The sequence below is a fragment of the Dama dama genome, chromosome 18, assembly GCF_033118175.1.
Source record: "Dama dama isolate Ldn47 chromosome 18, ASM3311817v1, whole genome shotgun sequence".
NCBI lineage: Eukaryota > Metazoa > Chordata > Mammalia > Artiodactyla > Cervidae > Dama > Dama dama.
The window spans coordinates 23,947,412-23,965,971 of record NC_083698.1 but is presented as its reverse complement, the minus strand read 5'-3'; the positions used below and the strand labels follow the sequence as shown (position 1 = coordinate 23,965,971).

The following is an 18,560-nucleotide window of genomic DNA, read 5'->3' as shown; positions in this document are numbered from 1 at the left end:
TCTTTGCAACCGCATGGACTTGTATGTTCCATGGAATTCTCCAGGCCAGATTACTGGAGTGGCCAGCCTTTCCCTTCTCCAGGGGATCTTCCCAACCCAGGAACTGAACCAGGGTCTCCTGCATTACAGGTGATTCTTTACCAACTTAGCTATGAGGGAAGGGTATGTGTAACATGATAAATACAATTATCAATCAGTTCAGTTCAGTCACTCAGTCATGTCCAACTCTGCGACTCCATGGATTGCAGCACACCAGGCCTCCCTGTCCATCACCAACTCCCAGAGTTTACTCAAACTCAAGTCCATGAGTCAGTGATGCCATCCAACCATCTCATCCTCTGTCATCCCCTTCTTCTCCTGCCTTCAATCTTTCCCAGCATCAGGGTCTTTTCCAATGAGTCAGTTCTTCACATCAGGTGGCCAAATTATTGGAGTTTCAGCTTCAGCATCAGTCCTTCCAATGAATATTCAGGGCTGATTTCCTTTAGGATGGACTGGCTGAATCTCTCTCTGGCTGGACTCTCAAGAGTCTTCTCCAATACCACAGTTCAGTTTTCAATGCTGTATATTTAATATGAAAGCTGTTAAGAGAATAAATCCTAATAGTTCTCATCACAAGGAACAAAATTTTTTCCTTTTATTTTGTATCTATGTGAGATAATGAATGTTCATTAAATTTCTTGTGGAAACCATTTCATGGTGTATGTAAGTCAAATCATTATGCTATACAGTAAGTCCTCTACATACGAATCGGTTTTGTTCCAAGAACAAGTTGGTAAGTCCAATTATTTGTTCGTGAAGTCCAACAAAGTTAGCTTAAGTATCCAACTAACACAATCTGGCTATATGCTGCTGCTTTTACACTTGCTTCCGGACACCCTGAGCTTGAAATAAAGATATGTTACTGTACTCTATACAGTGCGTGCATGCTAACTCGCTTCAGTCACATCTGACTCTTTGTGACCCTATCGACTGTAGCATGCCAAGCTCCTCTGTCCATGGGATTCATTAGACAAGAGTACTGGGGAGAGTTGCCATGCCGTCCTCCAGGCCATCTTCCCAACCCAGGGATCAAGTCCAAGTCTCACATCTCCTGCACTAGCAAGCAGCTTCTTTTACCACAAATGCCACCTGGGAACAGTATGCACGTACATGACAATGTACACCAGACACATGAGCTAACCTACGTGAATGGACATTTAAAGACACAATTGCATCTTTGAAAGTTTGCAACTTGAAGGTTCGTATGTAGGCGACTTTACTGTACACCGTAAACAGTGCTGTATATCAATTACATCTCAATAAAATTGAAAGGAAAAAAAAGTCTAATAAAGAGACTTTAAGCCAAACATTAAAACTCACAGCATGCCAAGTTTGTTAGCCTGAGGATCCAAGGTGTTCCTTTAGGCTGAAGTCAGACCTACATCCACCTGCTTCCCGCTGCTTCCCTCTAGAAAAAGGCAGAGCAGTCCTCAGCCCCCTTCCCCTCAGCTCACATCCTCCACCCACCAGACAAGAATTCGGAAAGAGACAGGAACCCAGCAAAGAATTTAAACAAAAGCATGTTGAGAAAAGAGCACGTTTTCCCCTCAGGCTATGAGCAGTAGTCGAAACAGTGTCACCTAGGTCTCCTTTCTGCTGTACTTTGCTGGAACTCACTGGGCTGCCTGTGGGATAGGGCGGTGAGGGGAGGAGCAACTTTTCTCCTTTAAAACAGGAGGAAGCCTCAGTTTTCTGCAGAGTTCTCTTTCTGGAAGAAAAACAGAAAGTCAGTCCAAAATGAGTTAATCACAAGAGAGGCTTTAGCTCCCCCAGAAGACAAAATCTAATCAACAAGTCATGTACAAACACCTGCACTTCTAACCTCTTCCATTTTTACATTAAATCCTGTGTGCCTGGCACTGCTATCCCGTAAGGATGCTGAGGAATCCTTTCTGTCCTTGACCCAGGTCACTTTTTCTCCCCCTCTGCTCCCAACTCAGAAATGAGAGAAAGAACAGAGGAGACCAGTCCGGATTTTCCATCACAGGCACACACACAGCCCTGAATGAGATGCTTATTCCCTGCAGGGACTCCTCATATGTTACAATTGTTTCCTTTGTGCGGTTTTTTATCCTTCTCACAGGAAATTAAAAAGAAACATCTTAAGGGCTATCACTATTTCTGACCTGATGCAGAACCTTAACTAGAATTCAGTTTTGTATTTTTTAACACAGACATTATTTTCTCTATATGCAAGGATGAACCAATTTTGACATTCGCTAATCCATGATTGCATCTGACAGGATTACAGTCATCTCAGTATATTTACTGTACAGACTCAGTGAGCTACCATAAATGTATGAAATGAAGTTATATATTTTCAGTGACTCCATTCATGAAAATGCCTCTTCCATCACAGCTGCTTATTGTGAACCCAGCTGTTTAATATTACAGTTCAAGAGCCACGTTTCAAGGGCAACGCAAGTTTTACTATGCCTCACTGTCTAAAAGACAGTCACAGACCAGCTAAGCAAAAATCTGGGATTTTATAGGCTTGACACAGTGTAAAATCTCCCACATGTCAAGGGAAACGTTTTTCAACATTGATGAGGATTACTGAAAAAGCAAGACACCTAAGAAGATATCCAAATGTTGGCCGAAACAGATCATTCTTTCTATAAAATCAAGACATCAGGAAGATACACCTGCCCTCAAAAACAGTGAATTTTGTTATAGATATTGGCCAGCCCAGAAAGTTGAATCCCGTGTCGAGTCAAAAAGTTAAAGAGAATAATTCATATTACTATTGAAGAATTATGCAAGGATGAGGAATCCGTTTCTTTTTTAAACTTAATGCATACAATTTTACCTGCCATTGGTGCTTTGGAATGGAAACAATGAAATGGAGTGATAGCCAGCTTAGTCTTTGGGCTGCTACCATTGCAGGGATTGTTTCTACTGCTGCTATAGAAAATCAACCAAAGCTAGGTTTGCTTCACTAGAAGGTGGTGTTCACGCGACAGGAGTAGAGGGGGAGAAAGCAGGAAATAGAGCTCATATAACCCACAGAAATGCAGGTTACACTGAGCTAGACAAACTGTCCATAAGAACACCCATCTTCTCCCCCACACATGTACTCAATTTAAGTGAAATAAAGAGCATCATGAGTATGCTTGGGTTTCCCTGGTTGTTCAGCAGTGAAGAATCTGCCTGCCAATGCAGGAGACATGTGTTCGATCCCTGGGTCGGGAAGATCCCCTGGAGAAGGAAATGGCAACCCATTCCAATATTCTTTCCTGGAGAATCCCATCAGCAGATGAGCCTGGCAGGCTACAGTCCATGGGGTCACAAGAGTCGGACACAACTTAGCAACTAGAAAGCCTCCCAAGGATGGAAAAAGAGTAATCTAATTCCTTCCATAACTTCAGAAGAAACACATACACATCTCCATAAATTGGTTAAAATAATACATACTGGCAACCAAGGTCACAGGTAAAATGTCAAGTTCAACCATTGAGAACTTTATTGAGAAAGTATTTGTTACAAAGCCAGAGTCAGTATCTCTGATTTTATCCCATTTCACTGAGTACCAGAATGCTGCTCATTTTATCCAAGTAAATAATACATAGAAAAATCATCATTTCTATGACTGACAATCTCTCACAATAAGCAAATCACCTTAAGTCAGTTCAATAGCACTATTTTGGATATTGTATATACAAACAAATGAGCAATTAACAATAGCCATGGCTGGACAGTTTACCATCACTTGCAGGCTTAAATGTAAACTTCTTTACAGTTTTAAAACTTTGAGAAGTAGAATGACTTTGCTGACCCTAACTAACCGACCTTGTGAATTTTTCATCACGTTGTGCCTGCCCCAGCAAAAAGTCTTTTAAATAGCAGTTTGCTTTAGCAGAGTGAAAATGTGGTTTTATCTCCTTGTCTTCTGACTTATCTCTGGAGACATGCATTCAATTCTATTCTACACCTGTTCTTCAGAAGGACGTTCTTCAATGACGTACATTTTTGTCTTCTTGCATGGTCATGAGAGAAAAACTGAGAAAGATAAAACTGTAGAGATTTTTCTGGCAAGCACACAAGATCTAATGATGTTTTCTTTTACAATCTATGGTTATAATTCATTAATAGATCTAACCCTTCGTCCAGCTAGCCTCTTTTGAATCTTCCTGTTTATATACAAGTTAATATGTTTAGAATGTTAAGGATTTCACTTCACCTAATCTTAGCTAAGGAACTACAACGAACATAAACAGGAAGACTGAAAAAAATTTATTAAGTAGACCCAGGTTAGATGTACCAATAAAGTAAGCCTCCAGTCTGGAAAAGACAGTGACTACCTTTGGTCCAATCTGTGTATTCTTGTTTTTTCTTTATAGACTGTTTTAAAACAGGGTACATAAATAAACAATTGTTAAATAGGGTAGGGTAGTGATTTCTCATATGACTATTTAACAATAAAAAAGTTAAGTCTAAACATCATCTGACATTTAAAAAAGAAAATATTACTATAATTATGAAATTTAAATGTCTGATCATCAGACTTCAACTCACCATGTTTATGCTAAACTTACATCAAATTCATATTAAAAATGATGAGAGCTTTGGAAAAGATAAGATATTTTAGACAAGCCCATGACTTTGTAGTTGCCCTCATTACTCATTTCTTATAATCTCTGATACAGTCCATGATGATGTACAAGTTCAAATACTATCTGATGTATTTTTGACAGCTGTAATCTACCAATCTTTCTAAATAACAAATTCCAGGAATCACAGCGTATGAGCAGAAAGTATTTACATCTGGAGGATATGAAAGATGACTTGTTTTCATAATGCTATTTCATGTTTTGATGAGATTATTTAAAAGCCATTATGAAATACTCATGATTACTGGAGTATAAAAAGATACCCATGTTTAAATTCTGCTTAGCAATAGTTTCAGAACAGTGGTAGTATCTCAAAAAGTAGGTTTCTCCCTCTTACACTGTTGTTGGGAATGCAAACTAGTACAGCCGCTATGGAAAACAGTGTGGAGATTTCTTAAAAAACTGGAAAGAGAACTGCCATATGACCCAGCAATCCCACTTCTGGGCATACACACTGAGGAAACCAGATCTGAAAGAGACATGTGCACCCCAATGTTCATCGCAGCACTGTTTATAATAGCCAGGACATGGAAGCAACCTAGATGCCCATCAGCAGACGAATGGATAAGGAAGCTGTGGTACATATACACCATGGAATATTACTCAGCCGTTAAAAAGAATTCATTTGAATCAGTCCTAATGAGATGGATGAAACTGGAGCCCCTTATACAGAGTGAAGTAAGCCAGAAAGATAAAGAACATTACAGCATACTAACACATATATATGGAATTTAGAAAGATGGTAACGATAACCCTATATGCAAAACAGAAAAAGAGACACAGAAATACAGAACAGACTTTTGAACTCTGTGGGAGAAGGTGAGGGTGGGATGTTTCAAAAGAACAGCATGTATACTATCTATGGTGAAACAGATCACCAGCCCAGGTGGGATGCATGAGACAAGTGCTCGGGCCTGGTGCACTGGGAAGACCCAGAGGAATCGGGTGGAGAGGGAGGTGGGAGGGGGGATCGGGATGGCGAATACGTGTAAATCTATGGCTGATTCATATCAATGTATGACAAAACCCACTGAAATGTTGTGAAGTGATTAGCCTCCAACTAATAAAAAAAAAATTAAAAATTAAAAAAAATTAAAAAAAAAAAAAGTAGGTTTCTTTTTGTATTTTGTTTGTCTGAATCATTCTGGCTTTTTAAATGCATAAATAGTGATGATATACCTCCAGCAAGAATTATTTTAACACTTGATAAAATATAATGACACATAAAAAATAAAGATGAATCATAAATAGATTCCCAGTAGTAATGTGATAATTCCATGTTCAGTTGTAGCATAGAAACTTAATTCATCCAAGTGAGGTTTAAAATTATTCAGTTGGTTTCCAAACATTATCCTGCCTTACATTAACTGAAGTAACTTGGTTAGAATTGATACTTCAATAAAATTAATTCTCCTAATCCAAGTAAATCCGATATATCTCTCTTATTTTCCTCAGTGAAGATTTGCAACATAAGCTCCTTACGTTTCTTCTTAGTCATTCCATTTTTTTGAATGGTTTTTTCCAACCTACAATATTTTCCATACATTGCTTGTAAATTGAGGAGCTTTCCATTTTTCTTCATTGTCATGTTAAACAGCCAACTTGCCTCTTTATCTATCTGTTAATTTGTTTCAGTTGATCTTTTTGGTTTTTCAAAAAGAAAAATATTGATGCAAATATTGATAATTTTTTCTTCTGGATCCATTTTTAAATAAGTTCCTATTATTAATACATTGATTGCTACTGCTACTGCTAAGTCACTGCAGTTGTGTCCGACTCTGTGCGACCCCATCCCTGGGATTCTCCAGGCAAGAACACTGGAGTGGGTTGCCATTTCCTTCTCCAATGCAGAAAAGTGAAAAGTGAAAGTGAAGTCGCTCAGTCACGTCTGACTCTTCAAGACCCCAGGGACTGCAGCCTACCAGGCTCCTCCGTCCATGGGATTTTCCAGGCAAGAGTACTGGAGTGGGGTGCCATTGCCTTCTCCCAAACATTGATTAGTAGTTATTAAATGACAGTGGTGATTAAAAAATAGTACTTTTGATATTTCACTATTAGGTATATTTGGCTCTTATTTTAAGCTAAATATCCCATGCTATATTAAAAAAAAAAAAAAAAACTTCCTTGTCATAATTTACTGAGACTTCTCATTCAAACTTGATGATGTTGAATTTAATTCAACATTTCATTCAATTTTTTAAATTACCTGTTGAGATAATTGTTGCTTTTCTCATGTGACTTTTTAATGTAATGCCTTTTGTCATACTCTCCTAATATTCATCCTTGAGTTAATGGACTTTGAGCTACTCAGTTCATATACTAACCAGTTTTTGGGCTATCATCTTATGCTAAAGGAACTTTACACATCATTGAATTTACGAATTTCCAACTAAAGAAGCCAGAAATTCATTTCTTCTGCTTCTCTTACAAAGAGAAATCTCTGTTTTTTTCTTTCTTTTTTTTTAAACTTTTTATTTTATTTATTTATTTATTTTTAACATGGGCAAAGGATTAATCTTTATCTTTTTTCTCATTTACATTTTTTATTTTTTTCCCATTTATTTTTATTAGTTGGAGGCTAATTACTTTACAATGAGAAGTCTCAACATATAACCAAGGATCAGTCCACTAGATACACACCTGGAATAAGCAAATGTTAGAGCAAGTGCCATGAAGAAACTGGTATTGTGTAAGCTGCAATCCGGCAAGGATGGTTCTGGGAAGTCCAGTTTTAGGAAGCAGCAGTAGCCAGGCTCCCCCATGCTCCACAGCAGCAACTCAGCCATGGATTCTGAACCCAACAGTAGAAGCCGAGAATCTGCCCTGGAGCAGACTCAAGACTAGGTGTGAACATCAGTCCTGGCAACAGACCTCCTGCCCCAGTGAGACTCCGTAAGCTACATTTAGTCATGTTATCTCTGCTAAAGCTGGAGTACCTTCTGTTCCAACTAAGATCGCTCTCTGATTGAATTAATTTGTTGAGTGCTCTGGTTTGCTTACTTTTATTCAGAATTTTTTTACACAGTGTTGATGAGACAAACTGGTTTGTGATTTTCTTGGCTGAGGGGAAATAGCATGAAGGATCTAATTTTTAAATATTGTTATTAAACTTTGGTAAAATGAACTGATTCATGACTTTGGTAAAATTTAAGACATTTACCTTTTTTTCCACCTGAAACATATTAAATAGCTTGTGAATTATCTATTCCTTAAATATTTGACAGAAATTCCCTTATATACATTTGTTTCATTCTTATACCATAGATAAAGGAGTATTTAGGTTTTTAAAATTTCTTCTTGAAGCAGTTTAGATAATTTAATTTTTTCTTTTCAAAAGTAATTATTTCATTCACATTTTTATATTAACAAAAAAAATCTCAATTTTTAATCTCTATATCTGATTATATCTATTACAGAGCATTCATCAACACACCTCATTCCTTTTAACTATGTTTTCTGGACTTTTCCTATTTTATTTTCCCTTCATATTTTAAAATTGAGGTTCCAATAACCAGTATAATGGTAGAGAGTAGCAATTACAATAATGTCACCCTCTTGCAAAATTACTTGTCATATACATGTTCATTTTTTATTTCAAAAGAACTACCTCAACAAGGTTATATATATACCCTATATATATAGGGTAATTTTATAAACAAAAAAAAGCCTCAGAGAGACTGGAACTTGCCAAGGTAATTTATGTCCATTTCTGATGCAGACTCTTCTCACTTCTCATTTTCACATGAAGATTAAAATAGTATCCTTGAGCTACTAATATTGGTATTTCTACATAACAGACACTGTTATAATGCCTTCTTATTTGGATATCAATTAATGAAAAAAAGAAAAACACTACGAGAGTACAATTATTCTTCCCATAATTCAAACACTGAAGATAGTTAATTAACCAAAGGCAGGGGAAGTCTGGAGCAGAGGCCTCACTGATTGTCTAGATGAATGGAAAGAGGTAACACTTCAGGTCTCCTTCAGCAGAAAACAAGCCCAGAATTAATGTTTAAGTCAGCTATCTAGAGGGAGTGATGGAGAAGACAAGAGAGAGAAAGAGGAGAGGGAGGAAGGAAGAATAGAGGGAAGGAGGAAGGAATAGAGATTGTATTCATGACAATCTATTTCAAGTAACATAGCATTTCTTTGTTAAGGAGAAAAGCTTGCTTAAAATGGCTAGACAGACTTTATTCCAGACTACTGCAATAAGGGCCAAGACTTGCAATAGGGAAGAGAGATTGAACACAGCTCCACTGAACATAAAGCAGGAGAGTTCAAAATCAGAGGAGAGGGTGGAGACCAATGAGTCATCTGTGTTTGCTAACTGATGCTTATTAAAGTTAGACGCCTCCACTCACAGAGACAGAGAGATTGGGCCCCATGATTCTCCATGATTAGACTGCAAAGAGATGGTCCCTAGGTTCTAGAGAAAGACTTTCCTGGATTGTAGAAAATTTATATCTTAACCAGGCAGAGAAAAGAATTTACAGCTGCAAATTATCTAGTATAAATTACTCTAAGAAAATGAAGTCAGAGGCCTTCAAACCTGTCTAAAGCTTACTCAGGCTGAGAGGAACACAAAGGCTGTGCTGGTCATCTTCGTCTTCCTAAATCACATACATCGGCCCCAAATCTCATCTACCTGGCTGTCAAGAAGTCACATGTGCATGGGGAGAGGGCTTCCCTCACCTCAGGGTTTTGTAAGAATCTCAGATGTTTAACACAACTGAGGACATGTCTTCTAGTATGACAGAAGACATGGGCCTCTGTCTTCAGTCATACTAGATACCACGGACATGCCCTCTGGCCAAGGTCTCATGGTCACTCCCTCCAAGGCTCAGAGCTCCCCAACCAGGACCACAGCTCTTGACAATCTCCAGATTGCAATCTCACCATCCTGCAGGATCTGCCCTATGATCCATAACCTCCCACAGCAAAAAAAAAAGTCCAAGTATCAGCAGAACCCTGGGCTTCCCTGATAGCTCAGTTGGTGAAGAATCCGCCTGCAATGCAGGAGACCCCAATTCGATATCTGGGTCAGGAAGATCTGCTGGAGAAAGGATAGGCTACCCACTCCAGCATTCTTGGGCTTCCCTTGTGGCTCAGCTGGTAAAGAATCCACCTGCAATGTGGGAGACCTAGATTCAATCCCTGGGCTGGGAAGATCTGCTGGAGAAGGGAACATCTACCCACTCCAGTATTCTGGCCTGGAGAATTCTATGGACTGTATGGTCGCAAAGAGTCAGACATGACTGAATGATTTTCACTTTTTCACTTTCATCAACAGAACCTACAAAGAACACTTTCTCTCTGAAGAGTAGCCTCCTGGCTTTCTCAGTCCCAGTTTTCCCAAAAGCAAAAGCTTTACATGGAGATTATTTTCTGAATATTTGCCAACTGTTGCTTTTAGTTCAGTCAACACAAAAATCCTAACTGAGACTCTTGGAGCACAACATGTGGCCACCTTCATGATACACAACAGAGATAGTTCTTTACATTTCTTCCAGATCCCTATGGCAAAGAATAAAACAAAATAACAGAGTATCCTGCCATATACACGTGTGACTTTATTCAGAAATAAAAACTTGAGAATTAAATACCCAAAGATTAACCACGTTGCCCTTTTCCATGTTGAAAGTAAATTAATGGCTACTATGTTAAAATGCAAAAATTTGTATTCCTTTTACATTACAATTTTTTCTGTACTTTCTATGACAGCCAACAAAATATCATGGATTTCTTTTGAAAGAAGTAACAAAAGTTAAAGAAATCATTAAACAAAGTAGAAAAAAAACTTCATATCAATAATTTCTGCACTCTCAGAAGATGTAATTTTTTTTAGGTGAAAATTCAAAGTGATGAGCTTATATGCAATTGAGGCATAGCAATCCACATTTTCTCCGTAACAGTCTTACCTCCAGTTGCCTTCGAGGAAATCAATGGTGAAAGTCATATATATTGACAGAAACTGAAGCATGCACTGGGACATTCTAGGATGAAAAGTCTCTACTAATAACCTTGTGTGTATTCCTGACAACAGAGTGTCTGTTACAAACATGCTTCCACCTTCCACTGCCCACACTATAACCAGCTCTGCACTGCAGCCTCATCTGCTGAAACAGTCCTGTAGATATTAGTCCAGAGGCCATGCCTTCTCTTTAAAATTTGGCTTCACAGGGCATCCAAAGCCAGGGCTCTGTAACAACCTGGAGGGATAGGCTGGAGAGGGAGGTGGGAGGGGGTTCAGGATGGGGGGGAAAACGTGTATACCTATGGCCAGTTCATGCTGATGTATGGCAAAAACCATCACAATATTGTAAAGTAATTATCCTCCAATTAAAATAAATGAACACATTTAAAAACAAAATAAAATTGTGCTTCAAATAGTGAAGAAAGCTCTGGGGAATTTGTCAGATAAAAACGCTTCCACTGAGAAGAGAACAGAGCTACCATGTTGCAAAGACCTTTCTTATTTTTATATTTTCATTGGTTCATCCTTTTTCTTTCTTCCCAGAGACTTGCCCCTGTGTTCCTGCAACAAATCTTCCAATTAACTGAAAGTCAGTCCTGTCTAGATTGGATAACATTAGTGCTATTTTTTTTAAATCTAAGAATTGATGCTTTCAAACTGTGGTGTTGGAGAAGGCTCTTGAGAGTCCCTTGGACTGCAAGGAGATCAAACCAATCAATCCTAAAGGAAATCAATCCTGAATATTCATTGGAAGGACTGATGCTGAAGTTGCTCCAATACTGATGCTCCAATACTTTGGCCACCTGATACAAAGGGCCGACTCTTTAGAAAAGACACTGATGCTGGGAAAGATTGAAGCCAGGAGGAGAAGGGGACAACAGAGGATGAAATGGTTGGATGGCGTCACTGACTCAAAGGACATGAGTCTGCACAAGCTCCGGGAGTTGGTGATACACATGAACAACAGTGCTGCAGTCCATGGGGTAGCAAAGAGTAAGACATGACTGAGCAACTGAAAAACAACACTTCTTTTTATCTCCTCCTAGTCTTACAGATACATTAGTCTAAATTTCAGCCAAAATGGTGCAGTTTGTACTATCTCATTCCTGAAATCAGAGATGAAAGAAAGTACCTTTAAAATAACAAGTGGTTATATAAATGGTTACTTTTTATTAAGAATAGAGAAATATTTACTTGGAAAACTGATTCCAAAATTGCATTTAGTTAACTGGATCACAAGTGTTTAGTGAATCTCCTGTAAAGTCAGTATATCAAAAAATAAATAAAATGATAGATGATATGGACGATGGATAGATGGATGGACAGACAGACAGACACTGGACTATTTTCCAACAACATTAGAATTGTTCAGTTACTTTCCGAAATAGCAATTTCTCCACCTAAATGTTATCAAATTCTTCCTTACTATCTTCCTTTTTTTCTCCTCTCCTGACTGCCAAATTTAAACTTCCAAATTTCAAATATACATGTCACACAGTCTTAATTCCATGAGCTACTGAGTGAAATAAGGATCAGGGATACCACACACTTTCTCATAGATATTCTCAAGAGCATAGTACTGACTCTTGAGAAATCCTGCACTAAGAAAATCTGTTTAGGTACAGGTAGTCAGCATGTCCTAAGCTGATGTGACCTTGGAGCTCTCTTTTGGTGGATATTTTGAGAAAGATGGCTCTTTTCTACCTAGCTGAGGTTTGCAGAGATTTACTTCTTTGGAGTAGGGAAGCCAGAAATCAACCAAAGCTGTCTTATTTAAAAGGAAAACAACATTAAATACATTAGCACAGGTTTGGATACATAATTTTTTTTCTTTCTCCATGATTATTTGTTACTATTTTTATCAAGTAATACATGCTCACTGTAAAACAATTCAACTAAATACATTGCAACTAAGGATTCCTGATTAAATTCCCTCCCTGAACACCTTCAGATAAAATCTGATCTAGTTGCGTCCATTTGGATCCTGGTCCAACCCTCTTTCAAACAGCAGTGTGAACCAGACATGGTAGATGTGCCTTCCTGAAACCAAACAGCAAGGGAGGCAGAGCTCAGAGGCCACACAGCACATCCAGGCACACACCTAGGGCAGGTGAGGGGCTAAGCACAGAGATGCAAAAGGCAGATAGAGGAACTAACTGATTCATTTCAACACTAATGAAAAACAAAATCCTGATCACTTTGATTCAGATTGAACAAAGGAGCTTCAATAATCCAGCAGGGTAGGAATGTCATCAGAGGGGCAAATTTCTTAAATGTATATATTTTTTTCATCTTAAGCAATATCTTTATTTGATGATAATATTAATAACAAGAAGAGCCTTCTATAACTTAAGTTTTATTAAAGCAATATATGTATTTTTTAATCAAGCAGTATAAAAAGATCTTAAAATAAAAAGCAACAGTCTCACATCCCACCCCTACCCACTCAACCCCACATACCACTTCCTATTTCTGCTTGTTTCTACTACTTGTCATGGTTCCCTATACCACTTATAACTTAAAGCATAACTTTTTGATGGAAACATTTAAGTCATTATTTCTGCTCTGAGAAAGAGAATTTTAATTTAATTCTATTAGTTACCTCTGAATCTGTTAATAGTTATCTTTAAATATTTTTTTATTCTATTACCTTACACATTGATAATATTTTTGTTCTGTTCTTATCACTATTTTTTACATCTTTCTTATTTTGCCCAAGGCTGGTTCTAAACACTGGAAATAAATTAACTGATATTATTCCTGGTAGGGGATTTTGCTTCTAGCTAACATGCATTCCCAATCTGTTCTAAATCTGCCTGCTATTGCAGGGGTGGGACACCTCAAGTCACATGCCCCAGATGCCCCCTTGCCAAGAGGGTTCTAGAATCAGCTTGGAGTGGTTGAGTGAGATGCACTGAGAGAAATGCTGGAAGGCAGAAAGGGAGAGAAAGCCCTCTTTTTCTGGCAGAGGTGGTGGCTGGCATTAACAGAGTTTGCAGAAGCCAGCTAGGTGCCATGGTCCCTGTTCCCCGCCAGTCCCCTGGGGACTGGCAGAGTTTCTATTAACTTCTGTGATGATTCTCTACAACTCTCTCCCCTCTGGGGCAGTTGCAGCTTCCAGACATTTTGATCCCACTTGTCAAGGTGGGACCAAAGATTCTACAGTGGTGGCTTAATTTTCACTCCTCCTGTCCTTTCAATGATTATCAAACATCGAACTCCCTGCCTTAAACTTCATTCTTCTTAAAAAACTTTAGTATTTTTCCCACAGTGAAATCTGACTGGTACATGTTTCTGTATATTTAATTCACAGAAAAACCAATTAATGTGTTAAGAGTACAGTTACTTCTCTCTACAGGTCAATGTCATCACCTCCACACCACTCAAAAGAGAATATTCTCTTCCTTCACTTCACTTGCTCAGTATCACATCCTATGTTTGTTGTACACTTGAGCCATGGTTTTGTTTATCATGCAATTGGCCTATTTTCTTGAAGAAAATACCATATGCTTTTGTCACTGTGTCAATATATCTAGCATCTAAATCATATTTGTTTTCATTTTCTTCTTTAATATAATATGATCCACTCTTATAATTATTGTTCTCCAGGTTTGCTAATACAGCTATGATCCTACAACTAACTCAAACCAATCGGTGCCACTGTTTATCACATCCCTTCCAATTCTCCCTCATCCCCTCCCTCATTCCTCTTCCTTTTCTTTTCCTGTCCTTTTTTTCTTCAGCATATTTTTTGAGCAACTTTGTGCAAATACAGGTGCCTGGAAACTACATTTTCTAGGTCCTTGTGTTTTGGAGACATTTTAGTTTGCTTTCTACGTGATTAATGGTTTGGCTGAACATAAAATTCTAGGTTCAGAGTATTTTTTTTTCTCAAATGTTTTATGGCTTTCTATGTTGTTTTCTGGTGTCTGTGATTTCTAGGCAGTTCTGACTCTTCCTAATATATATGAGCATTTCCCCCCAAGTCTCCAGAAGAATTTAAGACCTCTTTCTCCTTAGTATATAAAATGTCACAAGTGTGAATCCAAGTGTCTTCGCTGATTCAAGCCATCTCTAGCCCCTTTACTCTGAAGATTCAGTTCTTTCTTTAGTTGTGGGAAATCACTCTCATATTTCTTTGAAAATATCCACCCCACACTTTTCTTTGTTCCCCATTTCTGGATCTCCCATGTTAAAACACACAGATTGATTTTTCTGTCTTATCTGTTTTCCCAAGTTCATTTATTTTTGTCACTGCTTTATTTTCTAGGCAATTTCCTCAGTGTTATCTTCAAGCTGTTGTTTGGAAGATTTTTCTTGACTCAAGACATGTTGAATTTCTAAAACTTTTTTTGTTTCTCTAGTTTTTCATGGGTTCTTAATTTTGTTGGTGTTCCATTATCCTCTGTAATCAAAGTATCAGTTTCTATTGGAATCTATTCAATTTCTTTTTCTTGGTTTTTCTCTTTCATGCTGTTGGTATTCTTCATATATTTTGGATGTTTTTCAAATTTGAGAATGAGGACCTGGGTCGTGTATTCCAAGTAGCTGGTAAGAATCCTCCGCCTGGGATGTGTAGACTTCCTTCACTTGGGAGTATAAATATATGCATTTATATTTAACCCTAGTTCTTATCAGTGTGTAGGGATGTCTTGGGACTGTCTGGCTTTGCTTGGGTCCTCAGAAAAGGAATCAAGCTGTATGTAAGGAAGTCTTTCAAACACCAAAATGGAGAGGGTTTCAATCTGGGATAGAGATACTCACCCTGGGAAATTTACATCTGAGAATAGAACTCCACATTTTTTGCCTGCTTGGAACACAATGACAGCAATAGGGGAAGGCAAGGGACACAGGAAGCAAGCAGATGCAGAAAAAATTAAGCTCTAGCTAGTATGCATGTCTAGAGGGAGTTTGGGTTGGAGAGAACACCACAGTCAAAAAACCTCAGACATCCTCAATAGATATGGATGAGAAACGACGTCAAAAGTAAAGGGGTACCCCAATGCAACAAAATACAAGGGAGTGCTCAACAATTTCAATATTCAATAAATAATAAGTGAGCAGCCCCAATACACTTAGCCATGTTCAATTGTCATCTATTCTTTAACTTGATTGGTTCACTGACTGTAGGCAAATAATTCTTCTTACTCCTGTCTTCACCTATCAAAATAAAGAGTTTTCCTCCTGCTTTCTGTCTCTCAGAAAATACAGCATGGCTAAATGTGGCCTAGACACGTCCTCACCTGCCAGTCTGAACCTGGCAACTGGGAGAGGCAGAACCTTGGCATGGTTGACATTTACATCACCACGGCCTTCAAAAATTGAGCTCAACAAGGAAGTTGCAAAAATCGGAGCCAGCCCAGGGAACATTCTTGATTCTGATCATATCATGTGTACTTCCAACTACAAGCACTATTGGTACTTTATGTAATTATTTTAATGGCATGTAAATGTATAATGATTTTTATAAATGCTTTCATATACAGGAGGTCTCCATATTATATTTTTATTATAAATAAATGTCTACATTGCTCTGCTGACTCCTTAGCCCCTGGAAAACTGAATGGATATTTTTTAACTAAAATTTTTTTTCCTAAGTCAAGGTTTTACAAAGTATGGTCTGTGATTCAAACCACCGGGGGTGCCTGGTAACAAAGTAGTCTGTCTACAGGGAAGATATTCCAACTCGCATTATTAAAAACGAACTTCCAGGTATTTGAATTTAAACATGTTTCCCCATGGTGATACACTGGTTCTTGGGTCTTCACATGCACAATTAAGTACTGCAGGTGATGCAAAAAGAAACTGTCCTGGAGCACCCCATGTGCTGCGGGGACTGAACACTGGCAGGAAAAGCCCACAATCATTTAACGTCAAATCAGAAGGAGTGGCAGTAACAGCCGGACAACCTCCTGACTCCAATGCCCTCAGGCATTTGAAGTCAAGTTCCCAGGGTGGAAATATAAACTTAAAGAAATCCACTGGGATTGAGTGAGTGTTGGGTCCAGGTTTTGTTTAAGATGAGTCTGGAGCAAGGAGAAAAACCATCAGTCAGTATTAGTGTTGGCAAGTTCTTGGTTAGGAGGCCATAGTTCCGCTTTATTACTTCACCTTAGTATAAACTACACATACACAAAGTAAAATCCATTCCTCACTGCTTACCATGTGAGCTGGCATGTTACTCACATTTTCCAAGAGCGACATGGGTAGTTCAGGACTGCAAGACTGTGTGTGTGTATATAAGTGTCTACATATATACATGTATGTATATATATACACGCAGAGAGAGACTGGGAGAATTAATTAGCTATATGTGTGCTCAGCCACGTCTGACTCTTTGCAGACCCATGGACTACAGCCCGCCAGGCTCCTCTGTCCATGAGGTTTCCCAGGAAAGAATACGGGAGTGGGTTGCCACTTGCTACTCCAGAGGATCCTCCCAACTCAGGGATTGAACCCTCGCCTCTTGTGTCTCCTGTGCTGGCAGGCAGATTCTTTACCACTGGTGCCATCTGTGAAGCCCCAGTTAACTACATACCAGGGTGGACAAATACTCCAGAGGATAGCAAACATCTGCAATTTTTGTCTATATGACCATGTTGATACATATTGATTTTCTTCCTTAAAGAGTAGAAAAGAGGTTTGTCTTAAGACCTTATGACTGCTGAAATGTAAACACAAATGAATAGCAAGAAGTCCCCTAAAGGTGTAGTCCAAAAAATATCAGCAAAAATGGTAGGTTATTTTAAGGTAGAATCTAATGGAAGTGAGTGAGCATTTTAGTGTCCCAACAACATATATAAATAACTGGTCTTTTGAAAGCAGCAGACTTCCTAGTTAACAGGTGTGGATTCCAATGAAACAAAAAAGATTGGCTTTTTTTCAAATTTTAATAAACTATGAGTCATGAACATGATGGATGGGGAAGAGAGGAACTGCGCTTAGGAGGAGAAATCAGAAGGAAAGAGGAAGCTGAAAGTCAAAAAGAGAAGCAGCTGGAGAGGAATGGAAAGCATGGGAGAGACGGCAGAAAAGTAGCTGTGCCGACCCCCGAGCCCACAGTCATGCCCCTAAGAGGCAGACACGCACCCCAACCGAGGCACAGGTGCGTTAAGGTCCAGATGCTGAAAAGTACATCCATCTCTGTGCCTTTCCCCACGTCACCAGGAATAGTCACTACTTGCCCTTTGGGTTTAAGACCTGAGAAAAATGGCACCATGAAAGCATCTACTGTTTTGACAACGTTTTCTGACTCAGATAAAAACCTGCCAGAGCCCCCGTGTAGAAGACTGGAAGTGCTCTTTGTTGCTGCTCTTCAACCTTATGGTCGGCAGGATCGGAGCAAATAGAGCCGAGGCTTTCTTTGCTCAGACAGTTGGGACACTCTTCCCATCTCATCACACTGGTCCCCAAAGCTGAGAAGCGAGAAAAGGGCAACATGAGAACAGAAACAAGGATGTAGGAAGCTCCATGGCTCCCGGTACTGAGGGATCTTTTCTCATCTGGTCTCATCACTGACTTGGCAATATTCTAATACACAAATAAATTCTAATCTCATTTACTTGCTTTTTTTGTTTTTGCCATCCTTCTAAGGTAGAAGTCATACCTCTGGTTTCTGGTTTTTTTTTTCCCCCACTTGTGCACAAAGAGAAACCAACTCATCCAGCCCTTTTTGAGAAATACAAGGCATATTCTTCCTGAGACAAATAAAGAAGAAATGAATCTTCTGTTTTTAACTCATTTCCAAAATAAATCAGAGTACCATAGGGCAGAAAAAAAGAGAAAATCACATCAAACAAAAATTAACTCACAACAGATCTTGTGCTACCTTTTTCTATCAATGTAGATCACTATCTCCCCTTGGACAATCTTCACCAACTAAAAACATTACTAAAATTTCTGTTTACCCAGCTCTGCCCTGGTAACAACAT

At 38.7% G+C, this 18,560-nt stretch overlaps 1 long non-coding RNA gene across 1 annotated transcript in view; it reads right to left on the bottom strand.

Moving 5' to 3' along the window:
* Positions 1 to 387: 387 nt before the first annotated feature.
* LOC133072126 (uncharacterized) overlaps positions 388 to 18,560 on the bottom strand; it is a 130,146-nt gene continuing 111,973 nt past the window's right edge. The window contains exons 4-5 of the long non-coding RNA XR_009696638.1: positions 1,623 to 1,750; positions 388 to 581 (exon numbers count right to left, since the gene is read on the bottom strand). This is a non-coding gene — a long non-coding RNA (uncharacterized LOC133072126). The remainder of the gene's footprint in view (positions 582 to 1,622; positions 1,751 to 18,560) is intronic.